The sequence below is a fragment of the Pimephales promelas genome, chromosome 24, assembly GCF_988280905.1.
Source record: "Pimephales promelas chromosome 24, fPimPro1.hap1.1, whole genome shotgun sequence".
Classification (NCBI taxonomy): Eukaryota; Metazoa; Chordata; class Actinopteri; order Cypriniformes; family Leuciscidae; genus Pimephales; species Pimephales promelas.
In genome coordinates this window covers 21,933,105-21,948,344 of record NC_142792.1, presented here as the reverse complement: position 1 = coordinate 21,948,344, position 15,240 = coordinate 21,933,105, and the positions used below count along the sequence as shown (strand labels likewise).

The following is a 15,240-nucleotide window of genomic DNA, read 5'->3' as shown; positions in this document are numbered from 1 at the left end:
GCTGCATTTGTTCAACATTAGTCCCACAAGAACACTTGATTTCTATGATATTGCATATGAAGGACTGGAAAAACGCACAAAAGGAATGATACAGAAAGCAGCTCTTTCATTTACATGCTCCCATGTATCAAAAAGCACCAGCCTGCCCCGTGTGAGGCTCGAACTCACGACCTTCAGATTATGAGACTGACGCGCTGCCTAACTGCGCCAACGAGACATGTACTATGGCTCGGGTGAGCGGAGAACCACTAGCTTCCAGATCATCTGCCATTCGGTGCAGCTCCAAAAGTACTGCTCACCCTTTGCCCTCACGTCAGGATGGCCGAGCGGTCTAAGGCGCTGCGTTCAGGTCGCAGTCTCCCCTGGAGTCGTGGGTTCGAATCCCACTTCTGAAAAACCTAACCTTTGGCTGCGGGCTCAAGCTAGAGTCTTGAACCCTCTGGCAAGTTCACCCCGAAGTGCATTAATGTTGACAAAGCACTGCATTTCAGTTCATGCTAGAGTTAACCAAACAATGCAGTTGCACTGACCTGCATAATATGGACTTTAAAGGAACACTTTTGGTGCAATGTATGGGATTCGGTGGCGTTTTCGTGCAGTTTTCTTGGAATTTCAAGTCAAGACATTTCACGAAATTGGACATGTTTATAGAATGGGATCCAACAGAACTTCGAGGAATTCCACGTTCTGATGTTTACCGGAAGAAGAACTTGTTTATGAAAGGCTATTCATGTCTTTTTTTCTTTTTTTCTTTTCTTTTTAGGGGGAGTATGCAATGTGATTTTGGGAGTCTAACTGGGATGTGGTGGACTGAAGTTTTGCGGATGCAGTAGAACTTCACGGCAAGGATTCTTGGAAATTTCTTGGAATTTAAGGTCATGGGTTTTGGGGGCATGTGGTGCAGAGTCATGGCCTAAGATTCAAGGAATGCCATGCAAAACATTGCTTTAGCATTGACAAGACTTGTCATTGGAATGATAGAATTACATTAGCCTTAAAAAAACATACTGCAACAACACTGACGCATATTACATAAATATGAGAGTAATACTATTGCTGCATTTGTTCAACATTAGTCCCACAAGAACACTTGATTTCTATGACATTGCATATGAAGGACTGGAAAAACGCACAAAAGGAATGATACAGAAAGCAGCTCTTTCATTTACATGCTCCCATGTATCAAAAAGCACCAGCCTGCCCCGTGTGAGGCTCGAACTCACGACCTTCAGATTATGAGACTGACGCGCTGCCTAACTGCGCCAACGAGGCATGTGCTATGGCTCGGGTGAGCGGAGAACCACTAGCTTCCAGATCATCTGCCATTCGGTGCAGCTCCAAAAGTACTGCTCACCCTTTGCCCTCACGTCAGGATGGCCGAGCGGTCTAAGGCGCTGCGTTCAGGTCGCAGTCTCCCCTGGAGGCGTGGGTTCGAATCCCACTTCTGACAAACCTAACCTTTGGCTGCGGGCTCAAGCTAGAGTCTTGAACCCTCTGGCAAGTTCACCCCGAAGTGCATTAATGTTGACAAAGCACTGCATTTCAGTTCATGCTAGAGTTAACCAAACAATGCAGTTGCACTGACCTGCATAATATGGACTTTAAAGTAACACTTTTGGTGCAATGTATGGGATTCGGTGGCGTTTTCGTGCAGTTTTCTTGGAATTTCAAGACAAGACATTTCACGAAATTGGACATGTTTATAGAACGGGATCCAACAGAACTTCGAGGAATGCCACGTTCTGATGTTTACCGGAAGAAGAACTTGTTTATGAAAGGCTATTCATGTCTTTTTTTCTTTTTTTCTTTTCTTTTTAGGGGGAGTATGCAATGTGATTTGGGGAGTCTAACTGGGATGTGGTGGACTGAAGTTTTGGGGATGCAGTAGAACTTCATGGCAAGGATTCTTGGAAATTTCTTGGAATTGAAGGTCATGGGTTTTGGGGGCATGTGGTGCAGAGTCATGGCCTAAGATTCAAGGAATGCCATGCAAAACATTGCTTTAGCATTGACAAGACTTGTCATTGGAATGATAGAATTACATTAGCCTTAAAAAAACATACTGCAACAACACTGACGCATATTACATAAATATGAGAGTAATACTATTGCTGCATTTGTTCAACATTAGTCCCACAAGAACACTTGATTTCTATGACATTGCATATGAAGGACTGGAAAAACGCACAAAAGGAATGATACAGAAAGCAGCTCTTTCATTTACATGCTCCCATGTATCAAAAAGCACCAGCCTGCCCCGTGTGAGGCTCGAACTCACGACCTTCAGATTATGAGACTGACGCGCTGCCTAACTGCGCCAACGAGGCATGTGCTATGGCTCGGGTGAGCGGAGAACCACTAGCTTCCAGATCATCTGCCATTCGGTGCAGCTCCAAAAGTACTGCTCACCCTTTGCCCTCACGTCAGGATGGCCGAGCGGTCTAAGGCACTGCGTTCAGGTCGCAGTCTCCCCTGGAGGCGTGGGTTCGAATCCCACTTCTGACAAACCTAACCTTTGGCTGCGGGCTCAAGCTAGAGTCTTGAACCCTCTGGCAAGTTCACCCCGAAGTGCATTAATGTTGACAAAGCACTGCATTTCAGTTCATGCTAGAGTTAACCAAACAATGCAGTTGCACTGACCTGCATAATATGGACTTTAAAGTAACACTTTTGGTGCAATGTATGGGATTCGGTGGCGTTTTCGTGCAGTTTTCTTGGAATTTCAAGACAAGACATTTCACGAAATTGGACATGTTTATAGAACGGGATCCAACAGAACTTCGAGGAATGCCACGTTCTGATGTTTACCGGAAGAAGAACTTGTTTATGAAAGGCTATTCATGTCTTTTTTTCTTTTTTTCTTTTCTTTTTAGGGGGAGTATGCAATGTGATTTGGGGAGTCTAACTGGGATGTGGTGGACTGAAGTTTTGGGGATGCAGTAGAACTTCATGGCAAGGATTCTTGGAAATTTCTTGGAATTGAAGGTCATGGGTTTTGGGGGCATGTGGTGCAGAGTCATGGCCTAAGATTCAAGGAATGCCATGCAAAACATTGCTTTAGCATTGACAAGACTTGTCATTGGAATGATAGAATTACATTAGCCTTAAAAAAACATACTGCAACAACACTGACGCATATTACATAAATATGAGAGTAATACTATTGCTGCATTTGTTCAACATTAGTCCCACAAGAACACTTGATTTCTATGACATTGCATATGAAGGACTGGAAAAACGCACAAAAGGAATGATACAGAAAGCAGCTCTTTCATTTACATGCTCCCATGTATCAAAAAGCACCAGCCTGCCCCGTGTGAGGCTCGAACTCACGACCTTCAGATTATGAGACTGACGCGCTGCCTAACTGCGCCAACGAGGCATGTGCTATGGCTCGGGTGAGCGGAGAACCACTAGCTTCCAGATCATCTGCCATTCGGTGCAGCTCCAAAAGTACTGCTCACCCTTTGCCCTCACGTCAGGATGGCCGAGCGGTCTAAGGCACTGCGTTCAGGTCGCAGTCTCCCCTGGAGGCGTGGGTTCGAATCCCACTTCTGACAAACCTAACCTTTGGCTGCGGGCTCAAGCTAGAGTCTTGAACCCTCTGGCAAGTTCACCCCGAAGTGCATTAATGTTGACAAAGCACTGCATTTCAGTTCATGCTAGAGTTAACCAAACAATGCAGTTGCACTGACCTGCATAATATGGACTTTAAAGTAACACTTTTGGTGCAATGTATGGGATTCGGTGGCGTTTTCGTGCAGTTTTCTTGGAATTTCAAGACAAGACATTTCACGAAATTGGACATGTTTATAGAACGGGATCCAACAGAACTTCGAGGAATGCCACGTTCTGATGTTTACCGGAAGAAGAACTTGTTTATGAAAGGCTATTCATGTCTTTTTTTCTTTTTTTCTTTTCTTTTTAGGGGGAGTATGCAATGTGATTTGGGGAGTCTAACTGGGATGTGGTGGACTGAAGTTTTGGGGATGCAGTAGAACTTCATGGCAAGGATTCTTGGAAATTTCTTGGAATTGAAGGTCATGGGTTTTGGGGGCATGTGGTGCAGAGTCATGGCCTAAGATTCAAGGAATGCCATGCAAAACATTGCTTTAGCATTGACAAGACTTGTCATTGGAATGATAGAATTACATTAGCCTTAAAAAAACATACTGCAACAACACTGACGCATATTACATAAATATGAGAGTAATACTATTGCTGCATTTGTTCAACATTAGTCCCACAAGAACACTTGATTTCTATGACATTGCATATGAAGGACTGGAAAAACGCACAAAAGGAATGATACAGAAAGCAGCTCTTTCATTTACATGCTCCCATGTATCAAAAAGCACCAGCCTGCCCCGTGTGAGGCTCGAACTCACGACCTTCAGATTATGAGACTGACACGCTGCCTAACTGCGCCAACGAGACATGTACTATGGCTCGGGTGAGCGGAGAACCACTAGCTTCCAGATCATCTGCCATTCGGTGCAGCTCCAAAAGTACTGCTCACCCTTTGCCCTCACGTCAGGATGGCCGAGCGGTCTAAGGCGCTGCGTTCAGGTCGCAGTCTCCCCTGGAGTCGTGGGTTCGAATCCCACTTCTGAAAAACCTAACCTTTGGCTGCGGGCTCAAGCTAGAGTCTTGAACCCTCTGGCAAGTTCACCCCGAAGTGCATTAATGTTGACAAAGCACTGCATTTCAGTTCATGCTAGAGTTAACCAAACAATGCAGTTGCACTGACCTGCATAATATGGACTTTAAAGGAACACTTTTGGTGCAATGTATGGGATTCGGTGGCGTTTTCGTGCAGTTTTCTTGGAATTTCAAGTCAAGACATTTCACGAAATTGGACATGTTTATAGAATGGGATCCAACAGAACTTCGAGGAATTCCACGTTCTGATGTTTACCGGAAGAAGAACTTGTTTATGAAAGGCTATTCATGTCTTTTTTTCTTTTTTTCTTTTCTTTTTAGGGGGAGTATGCAATGTGATTTTGGGAGTCTAACTGGGATGTGGTGGACTGAAGTTTTGCGGATGCAGTAGAACTTCACGGCAAGGATTCTTGGAAATTTCTTGGAATTGAAGGTCATGGGTTTTGGGGGCATGTGGTGCAGAGTCATGGCCTAAGATTCAAGGAATGCCATGCAAAACATTGCTTTAGCATTGACAAGACTTGTCATTGGAATGATAGAATTACATTAGCCTTAAAAAAACATACTGCAACAACACTGACGCATATTACATAAATATGAGAGTAATACTATTGCTGCATTTGTTCAACATTAGTCCCACAAGAACACTTGATTTCTATGACATTGCATATGAAGGACTGGAAAAACGCACAAAAGGAATGATACAGAAAGCAGCTCTTTCATTTACATGCTCCCATGTATCAAAAAGCACCAGCCTGCCCCGTGTGAGGCTCGAACTCACGACCTTCAGATTATGAGACTGACGCGCTGCCTAACTGCGCCAACGAGGCATGTGCTATGGCTCGGGTGAGCGGAGAACCACTAGCTTCCAGATCATCTGCCATTCGGTGCAGCTCCAAAAGTACTGCTCACCCTTTGCCCTCACGTCAGGATGGCCGAGCGGTCTAAGGCGCTGCGTTCAGGTCGCAGTCTCCCCTGGAGGCGTGGGTTCGAATCCCACTTCTGACAACCTAACCTTTGGCTGCGGGCTCAAGCTAGAGTCTTGAACCCTCTGGCAAGTTCACCCCGAAGTGCATTAATGTTGACAAAGCACTGCATTTCTGTTCATGCTAGAGTTAACCAAACAATGCAGTTGCACTGACCTGCATAATATGGACTTTAAAGTAACACTTTTGGTGCAATGTATGGGATTCGGTGGCGTTTTCGTGCAGTTTTCTTGGAATTTCAAGTCAAGACATTTCACGAAATTGGACATGTTTATAGAATGGGATCCAACAGAACTTCGAGGAATGCCACGTTCTGATGTTTACCGGAAGAAGAACTTGTTTATGAAAGGCTACTCATGTCTTTTTTTCTTTTTTTCTTTTCTTTTTAGGGGGAGTATGCAATGTGATTTTGGGAGTCTAACTGGGATGTGGTGGACTGAAGTTTTGGGGTTGCAGTAGAACTTCATGGCAAGGATTCTTGGAAATTTCTTGGAATTGAAGGTCATGGGTTTTGGGGGCATGTGGTGCAGAGTCATGGCCTAAGATTCAAGGAATGCCATGCAAAACATTGCTTTAGCATTGACAAGACTTGTCATTAGAATGATAGAATTACCTTAGCCTTAAAAAAACATACTGCAACAACACTGACGCATATTACATAAATATGAGAGTAATACTATTGCTGCATTTGTTCAACATTAGTCCCACAAGAACACTTGATTTCTATGATATTGCATATGAAGGACTGGAAAAACGCACAAAAGGAATGATACAGAAAGCAGCTCTTTCATTTACATGCTCCCATGTATCAAAAAGCACCAGCCTGCCCCGTGTGAGGCTCGAACTCACGACCTTCAGATTATGAGACTGACGCGCTGCCTAACTGCGCCAACGAGACATGTACTATGGCTCGGGTGAGCGGAGAACCACTAGCTTCCAGATCATCTGCCATTCGGTGCAGCTCCAAAAGTACTGCTCACCCTTTGCCCTCACGTCAGGATGGCCGAGCGGTCTAAGGCGCTGCGTTCAGGTCGCAGTCTCCCCTGGAGTCGTGGGTTCGAATCCCACTTCTGAAAAACCTAACCTTTGGCTGCGGGCTCAAGCTAGAGTCTTGAACCCTCTGGCAAGTTCACCCCGAAGTGCATTAATGTTGACAAAGCACTGCATTTCAGTTCATGCTAGAGTTAACCAAACAATGCAGTTGCACTGACCTGCATAATATGGACTTTAAAGGAACACTTTTGGTGCAATGTATGGGATTCGGTGGCGTTTTCGTGCAGTTTTCTTGGAATTTCAAGTCAAGACATTTCACGAAATTGGACATGTTTATAGAATGGGATCCAACAGAACTTCGAGGAATTCCACGTTCTGATGTTTACCGGAAGAAGAACTTGTTTATGAAAGGCTATTCATGTCTTTTTTTCTTTTTTTCTTTTCTTTTTAGGGGGAGTATGCAATGTGATTTTGGGAGTCTAACTGGGATGTGGTGGACTGAAGTTTTGCGGATGCAGTAGAACTTCACGGCAAGGATTCTTGGAAATTTCTTGGAATTTAAGGTCATGGGTTTTGGGGGCATGTGGTGCAGAGTCATGGCCTAAGATTCAAGGAATGCCATGCAAAACATTGCTTTAGCATTGACAAGACTTGTCATTGGAATGATAGAATTACATTAGCCTTAAAAAAACATACTGCAACAACACTGACGCATATTACATAAATATGAGAGTAATACTATTGCTGCATTTGTTCAACATTAGTCCCACAAGAACACTTGATTTCTATGACATTGCATATGAAGGACTGGAAAAACGCACAAAAGGAATGATACAGAAAGCAGCTCTTTCATTTACATGCTCCCATGTATCAAAAAGCACCAGCCTGCCCCGTGTGAGGCTCGAACTCACGACCTTCAGATTATGAGACTGACGCGCTGCCTAACTGCGCCAACGAGGCATGTGCTATGGCTCGGGTGAGCGGAGAACCACTAGCTTCCAGATCATCTGCCATTCGGTGCAGCTCCAAAAGTACTGCTCACCCTTTGCCCTCACGTCAGGATGGCCGAGCGGTCTAAGGCGCTGCGTTCAGGTCGCAGTCTCCCCTGGAGGCGTGGGTTCGAATCCCACTTCTGACAAACCTAACCTTTGGCTGCGGGCTCAAGCTAGAGTCTTGAACCCTCTGGCAAGTTCACCCCGAAGTGCATTAATGTTGACAAAGCACTGCATTTCAGTTCATGCTAGAGTTAACCAAACAATGCAGTTGCACTGACCTGCATAATATGGACTTTAAAGTAACACTTTTGGTGCAATGTATGGGATTCGGTGGCGTTTTCGTGCAGTTTTCTTGGAATTTCAAGACAAGACATTTCACGAAATTGGACATGTTTATAGAACGGGATCCAACAGAACTTCGAGGAATGCCACGTTCTGATGTTTACCGGAAGAAGAACTTGTTTATGAAAGGCTATTCATGTCTTTTTTTCTTTTTTTCTTTTCTTTTTAGGGGGAGTATGCAATGTGATTTGGGGAGTCTAACTGGGATGTGGTGGACTGAAGTTTTGGGGATGCAGTAGAACTTCATGGCAAGGATTCTTGGAAATTTCTTGGAATTGAAGGTCATGGGTTTTGGGGGCATGTGGTGCAGAGTCATGGCCTAAGATTCAAGGAATGCCATGCAAAACATTGCTTTAGCATTGACAAGACTTGTCATTGGAATGATAGAATTACATTAGCCTTAAAAAAACATACTGCAACAACACTGACGCATATTACATAAATATGAGAGTAATACTATTGCTGCATTTGTTCAACATTAGTCCCACAAGAACACTTGATTTCTATGACATTGCATATGAAGGACTGGAAAAACGCACAAAAGGAATGATACAGAAAGCAGCTCTTTCATTTACATGCTCCCATGTATCAAAAAGCACCAGCCTGCCCCGTGTGAGGCTCGAACTCACGACCTTCAGATTATGAGACTGACGCGCTGCCTAACTGCGCCAACGAGGCATGTGCTATGGCTCGGGTGAGCGGAGAACCACTAGCTTCCAGATCATCTGCCATTCGGTGCAGCTCCAAAAGTACTGCTCACCCTTTGCCCTCACGTCAGGATGGCCGAGCGGTCTAAGGCACTGCGTTCAGGTCGCAGTCTCCCCTGGAGGCGTGGGTTCGAATCCCACTTCTGACAAACCTAACCTTTGGCTGCGGGCTCAAGCTAGAGTCTTGAACCCTCTGGCAAGTTCACCCCGAAGTGCATTAATGTTGACAAAGCACTGCATTTCAGTTCATGCTAGAGTTAACCAAACAATGCAGTTGCACTGACCTGCATAATATGGACTTTAAAGTAACACTTTTGGTGCAATGTATGGGATTCGGTGGCGTTTTCGTGCAGTTTTCTTGGAATTTCAAGACAAGACATTTCACGAAATTGGACATGTTTATAGAACGGGATCCAACAGAACTTCGAGGAATGCCACGTTCTGATGTTTACCGGAAGAAGAACTTGTTTATGAAAGGCTATTCATGTCTTTTTTTCTTTTTTTCTTTTCTTTTTAGGGGGAGTATGCAATGTGATTTGGGGAGTCTAACTGGGATGTGGTGGACTGAAGTTTTGGGGATGCAGTAGAACTTCATGGCAAGGATTCTTGGAAATTTCTTGGAATTGAAGGTCATGGGTTTTGGGGGCATGTGGTGCAGAGTCATGGCCTAAGATTCAAGGAATGCCATGCAAAACATTGCTTTAGCATTGACAAGACTTGTCATTGGAATGATAGAATTACATTAGCCTTAAAAAAACATACTGCAACAACACTGACGCATATTACATAAATATGAGAGTAATACTATTGCTGCATTTGTTCAACATTAGTCCCACAAGAACACTTGATTTCTATGACATTGCATATGAAGGACTGGAAAAACGCACAAAAGGAATGATACAGAAAGCAGCTCTTTCATTTACATGCTCCCATGTATCAAAAAGCACCAGCCTGCCCCGTGTGAGGCTCGAACTCACGACCTTCAGATTATGAGACTGACACGCTGCCTAACTGCGCCAACGAGACATGTACTATGGCTCGGGTGAGCGGAGAACCACTAGCTTCCAGATCATCTGCCATTCGGTGCAGCTCCAAAAGTACTGCTCACCCTTTGCCCTCACGTCAGGATGGCCGAGCGGTCTAAGGCGCTGCGTTCAGGTCGCAGTCTCCCCTGGAGTCGTGGGTTCGAATCCCACTTCTGAAAAACCTAACCTTTGGCTGCGGGCTCAAGCTAGAGTCTTGAACCCTCTGGCAAGTTCACCCCGAAGTGCATTAATGTTGACAAAGCACTGCATTTCAGTTCATGCTAGAGTTAACCAAACAATGCAGTTGCACTGACCTGCATAATATGGACTTTAAAGGAACACTTTTGGTGCAATGTATGGGATTCGGTGGCGTTTTCGTGCAGTTTTCTTGGAATTTCAAGTCAAGACATTTCACGAAATTGGACATGTTTATAGAATGGGATCCAACAGAACTTCGAGGAATTCCACGTTCTGATGTTTACCGGAAGAAGAACTTGTTTATGAAAGGCTATTCATGTCTTTTTTTCTTTTTTTCTTTTCTTTTTAGGGGGAGTATGCAATGTGATTTTGGGAGTCTAACTGGGATGTGGTGGACTGAAGTTTTGCGGATGCAGTAGAACTTCACGGCAAGGATTCTTGGAAATTTCTTGGAATTGAAGGTCATGGGTTTTGGGGGCATGTGGTGCAGAGTCATGGCCTAAGATTCAAGGAATGCCATGCAAAACATTGCTTTAGCATTGACAAGACTTGTCATTGGAATGATAGAATTACATTAGCCTTAAAAAAACATACTGCAACAACACTGACGCATATTACATAAATATGAGAGTAATACTATTGCTGCATTTGTTCAACATTAGTCCCACAAGAACACTTGATTTCTATGACATTGCATATGAAGGACTGGAAAAACGCACAAAAGGAATGATACAGAAAGCAGCTCTTTCATTTACATGCTCCCATGTATCAAAAAGCACCAGCCTGCCCCGTGTGAGGCTCGAACTCACGACCTTCAGATTATGAGACTGACGCGCTGCCTAACTGCGCCAACGAGGCATGTGCTATGGCTCGGGTGAGCGGAGAACCACTAGCTTCCAGATCATCTGCCATTCGGTGCAGCTCCAAAAGTACTGCTCACCCTTTGCCCTCACGTCAGGATGGCCGAGCGGTCTAAGGCGCTGCGTTCAGGTCGCAGTCTCCCCTGGAGGCGTGGGTTCGAATCCCACTTCTGACAACCTAACCTTTGGCTGCGGGCTCAAGCTAGAGTCTTGAACCCTCTGGCAAGTTCACCCCGAAGTGCATTAATGTTGACAAAGCACTGCATTTCTGTTCATGCTAGAGTTAACCAAACAATGCAGTTGCACTGACCTGCATAATATGGACTTTAAAGTAACACTTTTGGTGCAATGTATGGGATTCGGTGGCGTTTTCGTGCAGTTTTCTTGGAATTTCAAGTCAAGACATTTCACGAAATTGGACATGTTTATAGAATGGGATCCAACAGAACTTCGAGGAATGCCACGTTCTGATGTTTACCGGAAGAAGAACTTGTTTATGAAAGGCTACTCATGTCTTTTTTTCTTTTTTTCTTTTCTTTTTAGGGGGAGTATGCAATGTGATTTTGGGAGTCTAACTGGGATGTGGTGGACTGAAGTTTTGGGGTTGCAGTAGAACTTCATGGCAAGGATTCTTGGAAATTTCTTGGAATTGAAGGTCATGGGTTTTGGGGGCATGTGGTGCAGAGTCATGGCCTAAGATTCAAGGAATGCCATGCAAAACATTGCTTTAGCATTGACAAGACTTGTCATTAGAATGATAGAATTACCTTAGCCTTAAAAAAACATACTGCAACAACACTGACGCATATTACATAAATATGAGAGTAATACTATTGCTGCATTTGTTCAACATTAGTCCCACAAGAACACTTGATTTCTATGATATTGCATATGAAGGACTGGAAAAACGCACAAAAGGAATGATACAGAAAGCAGCTCTTTCATTTACATGCTCCCATGTATCAAAAAGCACCAGCCTGCCCCGTGTGAGGCTCGAACTCACGACCTTCAGATTATGAGACTGACGCGCTGCCTAACTGCGCCAACGAGACATGTACTATGGCTCGGGTGAGCGGAGAACCACTAGCTTCCAGATCATCTGCCATTCGGTGCAGCTCCAAAAGTACTGCTCACCCTTTGCCCTCACGTCAGGATGGCCGAGCGGTCTAAGGCGCTGCGTTCAGGTCGCAGTCTCCCCTGGAGTCGTGGGTTCGAATCCCACTTCTGAAAAACCTAACCTTTGGCTGCGGGCTCAAGCTAGAGTCTTGAACCCTCTGGCAAGTTCACCCCGAAGTGCATTAATGTTGACAAAGCACTGCATTTCAGTTCATGCTAGAGTTAACCAAACAATGCAGTTGCACTGACCTGCATAATATGGACTTTAAAGGAACACTTTTGGTGCAATGTATGGGATTCGGTGGCGTTTTCGTGCAGTTTTCTTGGAATTTCAAGTCAAGACATTTCACGAAATTGGACATGTTTATAGAATGGGATCCAACAGAACTTCGAGGAATTCCACGTTCTGATGTTTACCGGAAGAAGAACTTGTTTATGAAAGGCTATTCATGTCTTTTTTTCTTTTTTTCTTTTCTTTTTAGGGGGAGTATGCAATGTGATTTTGGGAGTCTAACTGGGATGTGGTGGACTGAAGTTTTGCGGATGCAGTAGAACTTCACGGCAAGGATTCTTGGAAATTTCTTGGAATTTAAGGTCATGGGTTTTGGGGGCATGTGGTGCAGAGTCATGGCCTAAGATTCAAGGAATGCCATGCAAAACATTGCTTTAGCATTGACAAGACTTGTCATTGGAATGATAGAATTACATTAGCCTTAAAAAAACATACTGCAACAACACTGACGCATATTACATAAATATGAGAGTAATACTATTGCTGCATTTGTTCAACATTAGTCCCACAAGAACACTTGATTTCTATGACATTGCATATGAAGGACTGGAAAAACGCACAAAAGGAATGATACAGAAAGCAGCTCTTTCATTTACATGCTCCCATGTATCAAAAAGCACCAGCCTGCCCCGTGTGAGGCTCGAACTCACGACCTTCAGATTATGAGACTGACGCGCTGCCTAACTGCGCCAACGAGGCATGTGCTATGGCTCGGGTGAGCGGAGAACCACTAGCTTCCAGATCATCTGCCATTCGGTGCAGCTCCAAAAGTACTGCTCACCCTTTGCCCTCACGTCAGGATGGCCGAGCGGTCTAAGGCGCTGCGTTCAGGTCGCAGTCTCCCCTGGAGGCGTGGGTTCGAATCCCACTTCTGACAAACCTAACCTTTGGCTGCGGGCTCAAGCTAGAGTCTTGAACCCTCTGGCAAGTTCACCCCGAAGTGCATTAATGTTGACAAAGCACTGCATTTCAGTTCATGCTAGAGTTAACCAAACAATGCAGTTGCACTGACCTGCATAATATGGACTTTAAAGTAACACTTTTGGTGCAATGTATGGGATTCGGTGGCGTTTTCGTGCAGTTTTCTTGGAATTTCAAGACAAGACATTTCACGAAATTGGACATGTTTATAGAACGGGATCCAACAGAACTTCGAGGAATGCCACGTTCTGATGTTTACCGGAAGAAGAACTTGTTTATGAAAGGCTATTCATGTCTTTTTTTCTTTTTTTCTTTTCTTTTTAGGGGGAGTATGCAATGTGATTTGGGGAGTCTAACTGGGATGTGGTGGACTGAAGTTTTGGGGATGCAGTAGAACTTCATGGCAAGGATTCTTGGAAATTTCTTGGAATTGAAGGTCATGGGTTTTGGGGGCATGTGGTGCAGAGTCATGGCCTAAGATTCAAGGAATGCCATGCAAAACATTGCTTTAGCATTGACAAGACTTGTCATTGGAATGATAGAATTACATTAGCCTTAAAAAAACATACTGCAACAACACTGACGCATATTACATAAATATGAGAGTAATACTATTGCTGCATTTGTTCAACATTAGTCCCACAAGAACACTTGATTTCTATGACATTGCATATGAAGGACTGGAAAAACGCACAAAAGGAATGATACAGAAAGCAGCTCTTTCATTTACATGCTCCCATGTATCAAAAAGCACCAGCCTGCCCCGTGTGAGGCTCGAACTCACGACCTTCAGATTATGAGACTGACACGCTGCCTAACTGCGCCAACGAGACATGTACTATGGCTCGGGTGAGCGGAGAACCACTAGCTTCCAGATCATCTGCCATTCGGTGCAGCTCCAAAAGTACTGCTCACCCTTTGCCCTCACGTCAGGATGGCCGAGCGGTCTAAGGCGCTGCGTTCAGGTCGCAGTCTCCCCTGGAGTCGTGGGTTCGAATCCCACTTCTGAAAAACCTAACCTTTGGCTGCGGGCTCAAGCTAGAGTCTTGAACCCTCTGGCAAGTTCACCCCGAAGTGCATTAATGTTGACAAAGCACTGCATTTCAGTTCATGCTAGAGTTAACCAAACAATGCAGTTGCACTGACCTGCATAATATGGACTTTAAAGGAACACTTTTGGTGCAATGTATGGGATTCGGTGGCGTTTTCGTGCAGTTTTCTTGGAATTTCAAGTCAAGACATTTCACGAAATTGGACATGTTTATAGAATGGGATCCAACAGAACTTCGAGGAATTCCACGTTCTGATGTTTACCGGAAGAAGAACTTGTTTATGAAAGGCTATTCATGTCTTTTTTTCTTTTTTTCTTTTCTTTTTAGGGGGAGTATGCAATGTGATTTTGGGAGTCTAACTGGGATGTGGTGGACTGAAGTTTTGCGGATGCAGTAGAACTTCACGGCAAGGATTCTTGGAAATTTCTTGGAATTGAAGGTCATGGGTTTTGGGGGCATGTGGTGCAGAGTCATGGCCTAAGATTCAAGGAATGCCATGCAAAACATTGCTTTAGCATTGACAAGACTTGTCATTGGAATGATAGAATTACATTAGCCTTAAAAAAACATACTGCAACAACACTGACGCATATTACATAAATATGAGAGTAATACTATTGCTGCATTTGTTCAACATTAGTCCCACAAGAACACTTGATTTCTATGACATTGCATATGAAGGACTGGAAAAACGCACAAAAGGAATGATACAGAAAGCAGCTCTTTCATTTACATGCTCCCATGTATCAAAAAGCACCAGCCTGCCCCGTGTGAGGCTCGAACTCACGACCTTCAGATTATGAGACTGACGCGCTGCCTAACTGCGCCAACGAGGCATGTGCTATGGCTCGGGTGAGCGGAGAACCACTAGCTTCCAGATCATCTGCCATTCGGTGCAGCTCCAAAAGTACTGCTCACCCTTTGCCCTCACGTCAGGATGGCCGAGCGGTCTAAGGCGCTGCGTTCAGGTCGCAGTCTCCCCTGGAGGCGTGGGTTCGAATCCCACTTCTGACAACCTAACCTTTGGCTGCGGGCTCAAGCTAGAGTCTTGAACCCTCTGGCAAGTTCACCCCGAAGTGCATTAATGTTGA

At 44.5% G+C, this 15,240-nt stretch overlaps 30 non-coding genes across 30 annotated transcripts; 15 read left to right on the top strand and 15 right to left on the bottom strand.

Moving 5' to 3' along the window:
• Nucleotides 1–143: 143 nt before the first annotated feature.
• On the bottom strand, nucleotides 144–217 carry trnam-cau (transfer RNA methionine (anticodon CAU)). Its single transcript has one exon. It is a non-coding gene; the product is annotated as a tRNA-Met (tRNA).
• Nucleotides 218–312: 95 nt separating this feature from the next.
• trnal-cag (transfer RNA leucine (anticodon CAG)) lies at nucleotides 313–395 on the top strand. The gene has a single exon. It is a non-coding gene; the product is annotated as a tRNA-Leu (tRNA).
• Nucleotides 396–1,198: 803 nt separating this feature from the next.
• On the bottom strand, nucleotides 1,199–1,272 carry trnam-cau (transfer RNA methionine (anticodon CAU)). Its single transcript has one exon. It is a non-coding gene; the product is annotated as a tRNA-Met (tRNA).
• Nucleotides 1,273–1,367: 95 nt separating this feature from the next.
• On the top strand, nucleotides 1,368–1,450 carry trnal-cag (transfer RNA leucine (anticodon CAG)). The gene has a single exon. It is a non-coding gene; the product is annotated as a tRNA-Leu (tRNA).
• Nucleotides 1,451–2,253: 803 nt separating this feature from the next.
• On the bottom strand, nucleotides 2,254–2,327 carry trnam-cau (transfer RNA methionine (anticodon CAU)). The gene has a single exon. It is a non-coding gene; the product is annotated as a tRNA-Met (tRNA).
• Nucleotides 2,328–2,422: 95 nt separating this feature from the next.
• trnal-cag (transfer RNA leucine (anticodon CAG)) lies at nucleotides 2,423–2,505 on the top strand. The gene has a single exon. It is a non-coding gene; the product is annotated as a tRNA-Leu (tRNA).
• An 803-nt stretch (nucleotides 2,506–3,308) lies between these two features.
• On the bottom strand, nucleotides 3,309–3,382 carry trnam-cau (transfer RNA methionine (anticodon CAU)). Its single transcript has one exon. It is a non-coding gene; the product is annotated as a tRNA-Met (tRNA).
• A 95-nt stretch (nucleotides 3,383–3,477) lies between these two features.
• On the top strand, nucleotides 3,478–3,560 carry trnal-cag (transfer RNA leucine (anticodon CAG)). The gene has a single exon. It is a non-coding gene; the product is annotated as a tRNA-Leu (tRNA).
• Nucleotides 3,561–4,363: 803 nt separating this feature from the next.
• trnam-cau (transfer RNA methionine (anticodon CAU)) lies at nucleotides 4,364–4,437 on the bottom strand. The gene has a single exon. It is a non-coding gene; the product is annotated as a tRNA-Met (tRNA).
• A 95-nt stretch (nucleotides 4,438–4,532) lies between these two features.
• trnal-cag (transfer RNA leucine (anticodon CAG)) lies at nucleotides 4,533–4,615 on the top strand. The gene has a single exon. It is a non-coding gene; the product is annotated as a tRNA-Leu (tRNA).
• An 803-nt stretch (nucleotides 4,616–5,418) lies between these two features.
• On the bottom strand, nucleotides 5,419–5,492 carry trnam-cau (transfer RNA methionine (anticodon CAU)). Its single transcript has one exon. It is a non-coding gene; the product is annotated as a tRNA-Met (tRNA).
• Nucleotides 5,493–5,587: 95 nt separating this feature from the next.
• On the top strand, nucleotides 5,588–5,670 carry trnal-cag (transfer RNA leucine (anticodon CAG)). Its single transcript has one exon. It is a non-coding gene; the product is annotated as a tRNA-Leu (tRNA).
• Nucleotides 5,671–6,472: 802 nt separating this feature from the next.
• On the bottom strand, nucleotides 6,473–6,546 carry trnam-cau (transfer RNA methionine (anticodon CAU)). Its single transcript has one exon. It is a non-coding gene; the product is annotated as a tRNA-Met (tRNA).
• Nucleotides 6,547–6,641: 95 nt separating this feature from the next.
• On the top strand, nucleotides 6,642–6,724 carry trnal-cag (transfer RNA leucine (anticodon CAG)). The gene has a single exon. It is a non-coding gene; the product is annotated as a tRNA-Leu (tRNA).
• Nucleotides 6,725–7,527: 803 nt separating this feature from the next.
• On the bottom strand, nucleotides 7,528–7,601 carry trnam-cau (transfer RNA methionine (anticodon CAU)). The gene has a single exon. It is a non-coding gene; the product is annotated as a tRNA-Met (tRNA).
• Nucleotides 7,602–7,696: 95 nt separating this feature from the next.
• Nucleotides 7,697–7,779, top strand: trnal-cag (transfer RNA leucine (anticodon CAG)). The gene has a single exon. It is a non-coding gene; the product is annotated as a tRNA-Leu (tRNA).
• Nucleotides 7,780–8,582: 803 nt separating this feature from the next.
• trnam-cau (transfer RNA methionine (anticodon CAU)) lies at nucleotides 8,583–8,656 on the bottom strand. The gene has a single exon. It is a non-coding gene; the product is annotated as a tRNA-Met (tRNA).
• A 95-nt stretch (nucleotides 8,657–8,751) lies between these two features.
• On the top strand, nucleotides 8,752–8,834 carry trnal-cag (transfer RNA leucine (anticodon CAG)). The gene has a single exon. It is a non-coding gene; the product is annotated as a tRNA-Leu (tRNA).
• An 803-nt stretch (nucleotides 8,835–9,637) lies between these two features.
• trnam-cau (transfer RNA methionine (anticodon CAU)) lies at nucleotides 9,638–9,711 on the bottom strand. Its single transcript has one exon. It is a non-coding gene; the product is annotated as a tRNA-Met (tRNA).
• Nucleotides 9,712–9,806: 95 nt separating this feature from the next.
• trnal-cag (transfer RNA leucine (anticodon CAG)) lies at nucleotides 9,807–9,889 on the top strand. Its single transcript has one exon. It is a non-coding gene; the product is annotated as a tRNA-Leu (tRNA).
• An 803-nt stretch (nucleotides 9,890–10,692) lies between these two features.
• trnam-cau (transfer RNA methionine (anticodon CAU)) lies at nucleotides 10,693–10,766 on the bottom strand. Its single transcript has one exon. It is a non-coding gene; the product is annotated as a tRNA-Met (tRNA).
• Nucleotides 10,767–10,861: 95 nt separating this feature from the next.
• On the top strand, nucleotides 10,862–10,944 carry trnal-cag (transfer RNA leucine (anticodon CAG)). Its single transcript has one exon. It is a non-coding gene; the product is annotated as a tRNA-Leu (tRNA).
• Nucleotides 10,945–11,746: 802 nt separating this feature from the next.
• Nucleotides 11,747–11,820, bottom strand: trnam-cau (transfer RNA methionine (anticodon CAU)). The gene has a single exon. It is a non-coding gene; the product is annotated as a tRNA-Met (tRNA).
• Nucleotides 11,821–11,915: 95 nt separating this feature from the next.
• On the top strand, nucleotides 11,916–11,998 carry trnal-cag (transfer RNA leucine (anticodon CAG)). The gene has a single exon. It is a non-coding gene; the product is annotated as a tRNA-Leu (tRNA).
• An 803-nt stretch (nucleotides 11,999–12,801) lies between these two features.
• trnam-cau (transfer RNA methionine (anticodon CAU)) lies at nucleotides 12,802–12,875 on the bottom strand. The gene has a single exon. It is a non-coding gene; the product is annotated as a tRNA-Met (tRNA).
• Nucleotides 12,876–12,970: 95 nt separating this feature from the next.
• On the top strand, nucleotides 12,971–13,053 carry trnal-cag (transfer RNA leucine (anticodon CAG)). Its single transcript has one exon. It is a non-coding gene; the product is annotated as a tRNA-Leu (tRNA).
• An 803-nt stretch (nucleotides 13,054–13,856) lies between these two features.
• trnam-cau (transfer RNA methionine (anticodon CAU)) lies at nucleotides 13,857–13,930 on the bottom strand. The gene has a single exon. It is a non-coding gene; the product is annotated as a tRNA-Met (tRNA).
• A 95-nt stretch (nucleotides 13,931–14,025) lies between these two features.
• Nucleotides 14,026–14,108, top strand: trnal-cag (transfer RNA leucine (anticodon CAG)). The gene has a single exon. It is a non-coding gene; the product is annotated as a tRNA-Leu (tRNA).
• An 803-nt stretch (nucleotides 14,109–14,911) lies between these two features.
• On the bottom strand, nucleotides 14,912–14,985 carry trnam-cau (transfer RNA methionine (anticodon CAU)). Its single transcript has one exon. It is a non-coding gene; the product is annotated as a tRNA-Met (tRNA).
• Nucleotides 14,986–15,080: 95 nt separating this feature from the next.
• trnal-cag (transfer RNA leucine (anticodon CAG)) lies at nucleotides 15,081–15,163 on the top strand. The gene has a single exon. It is a non-coding gene; the product is annotated as a tRNA-Leu (tRNA).
• Nucleotides 15,164–15,240: the final 77 nt, after the last annotated feature.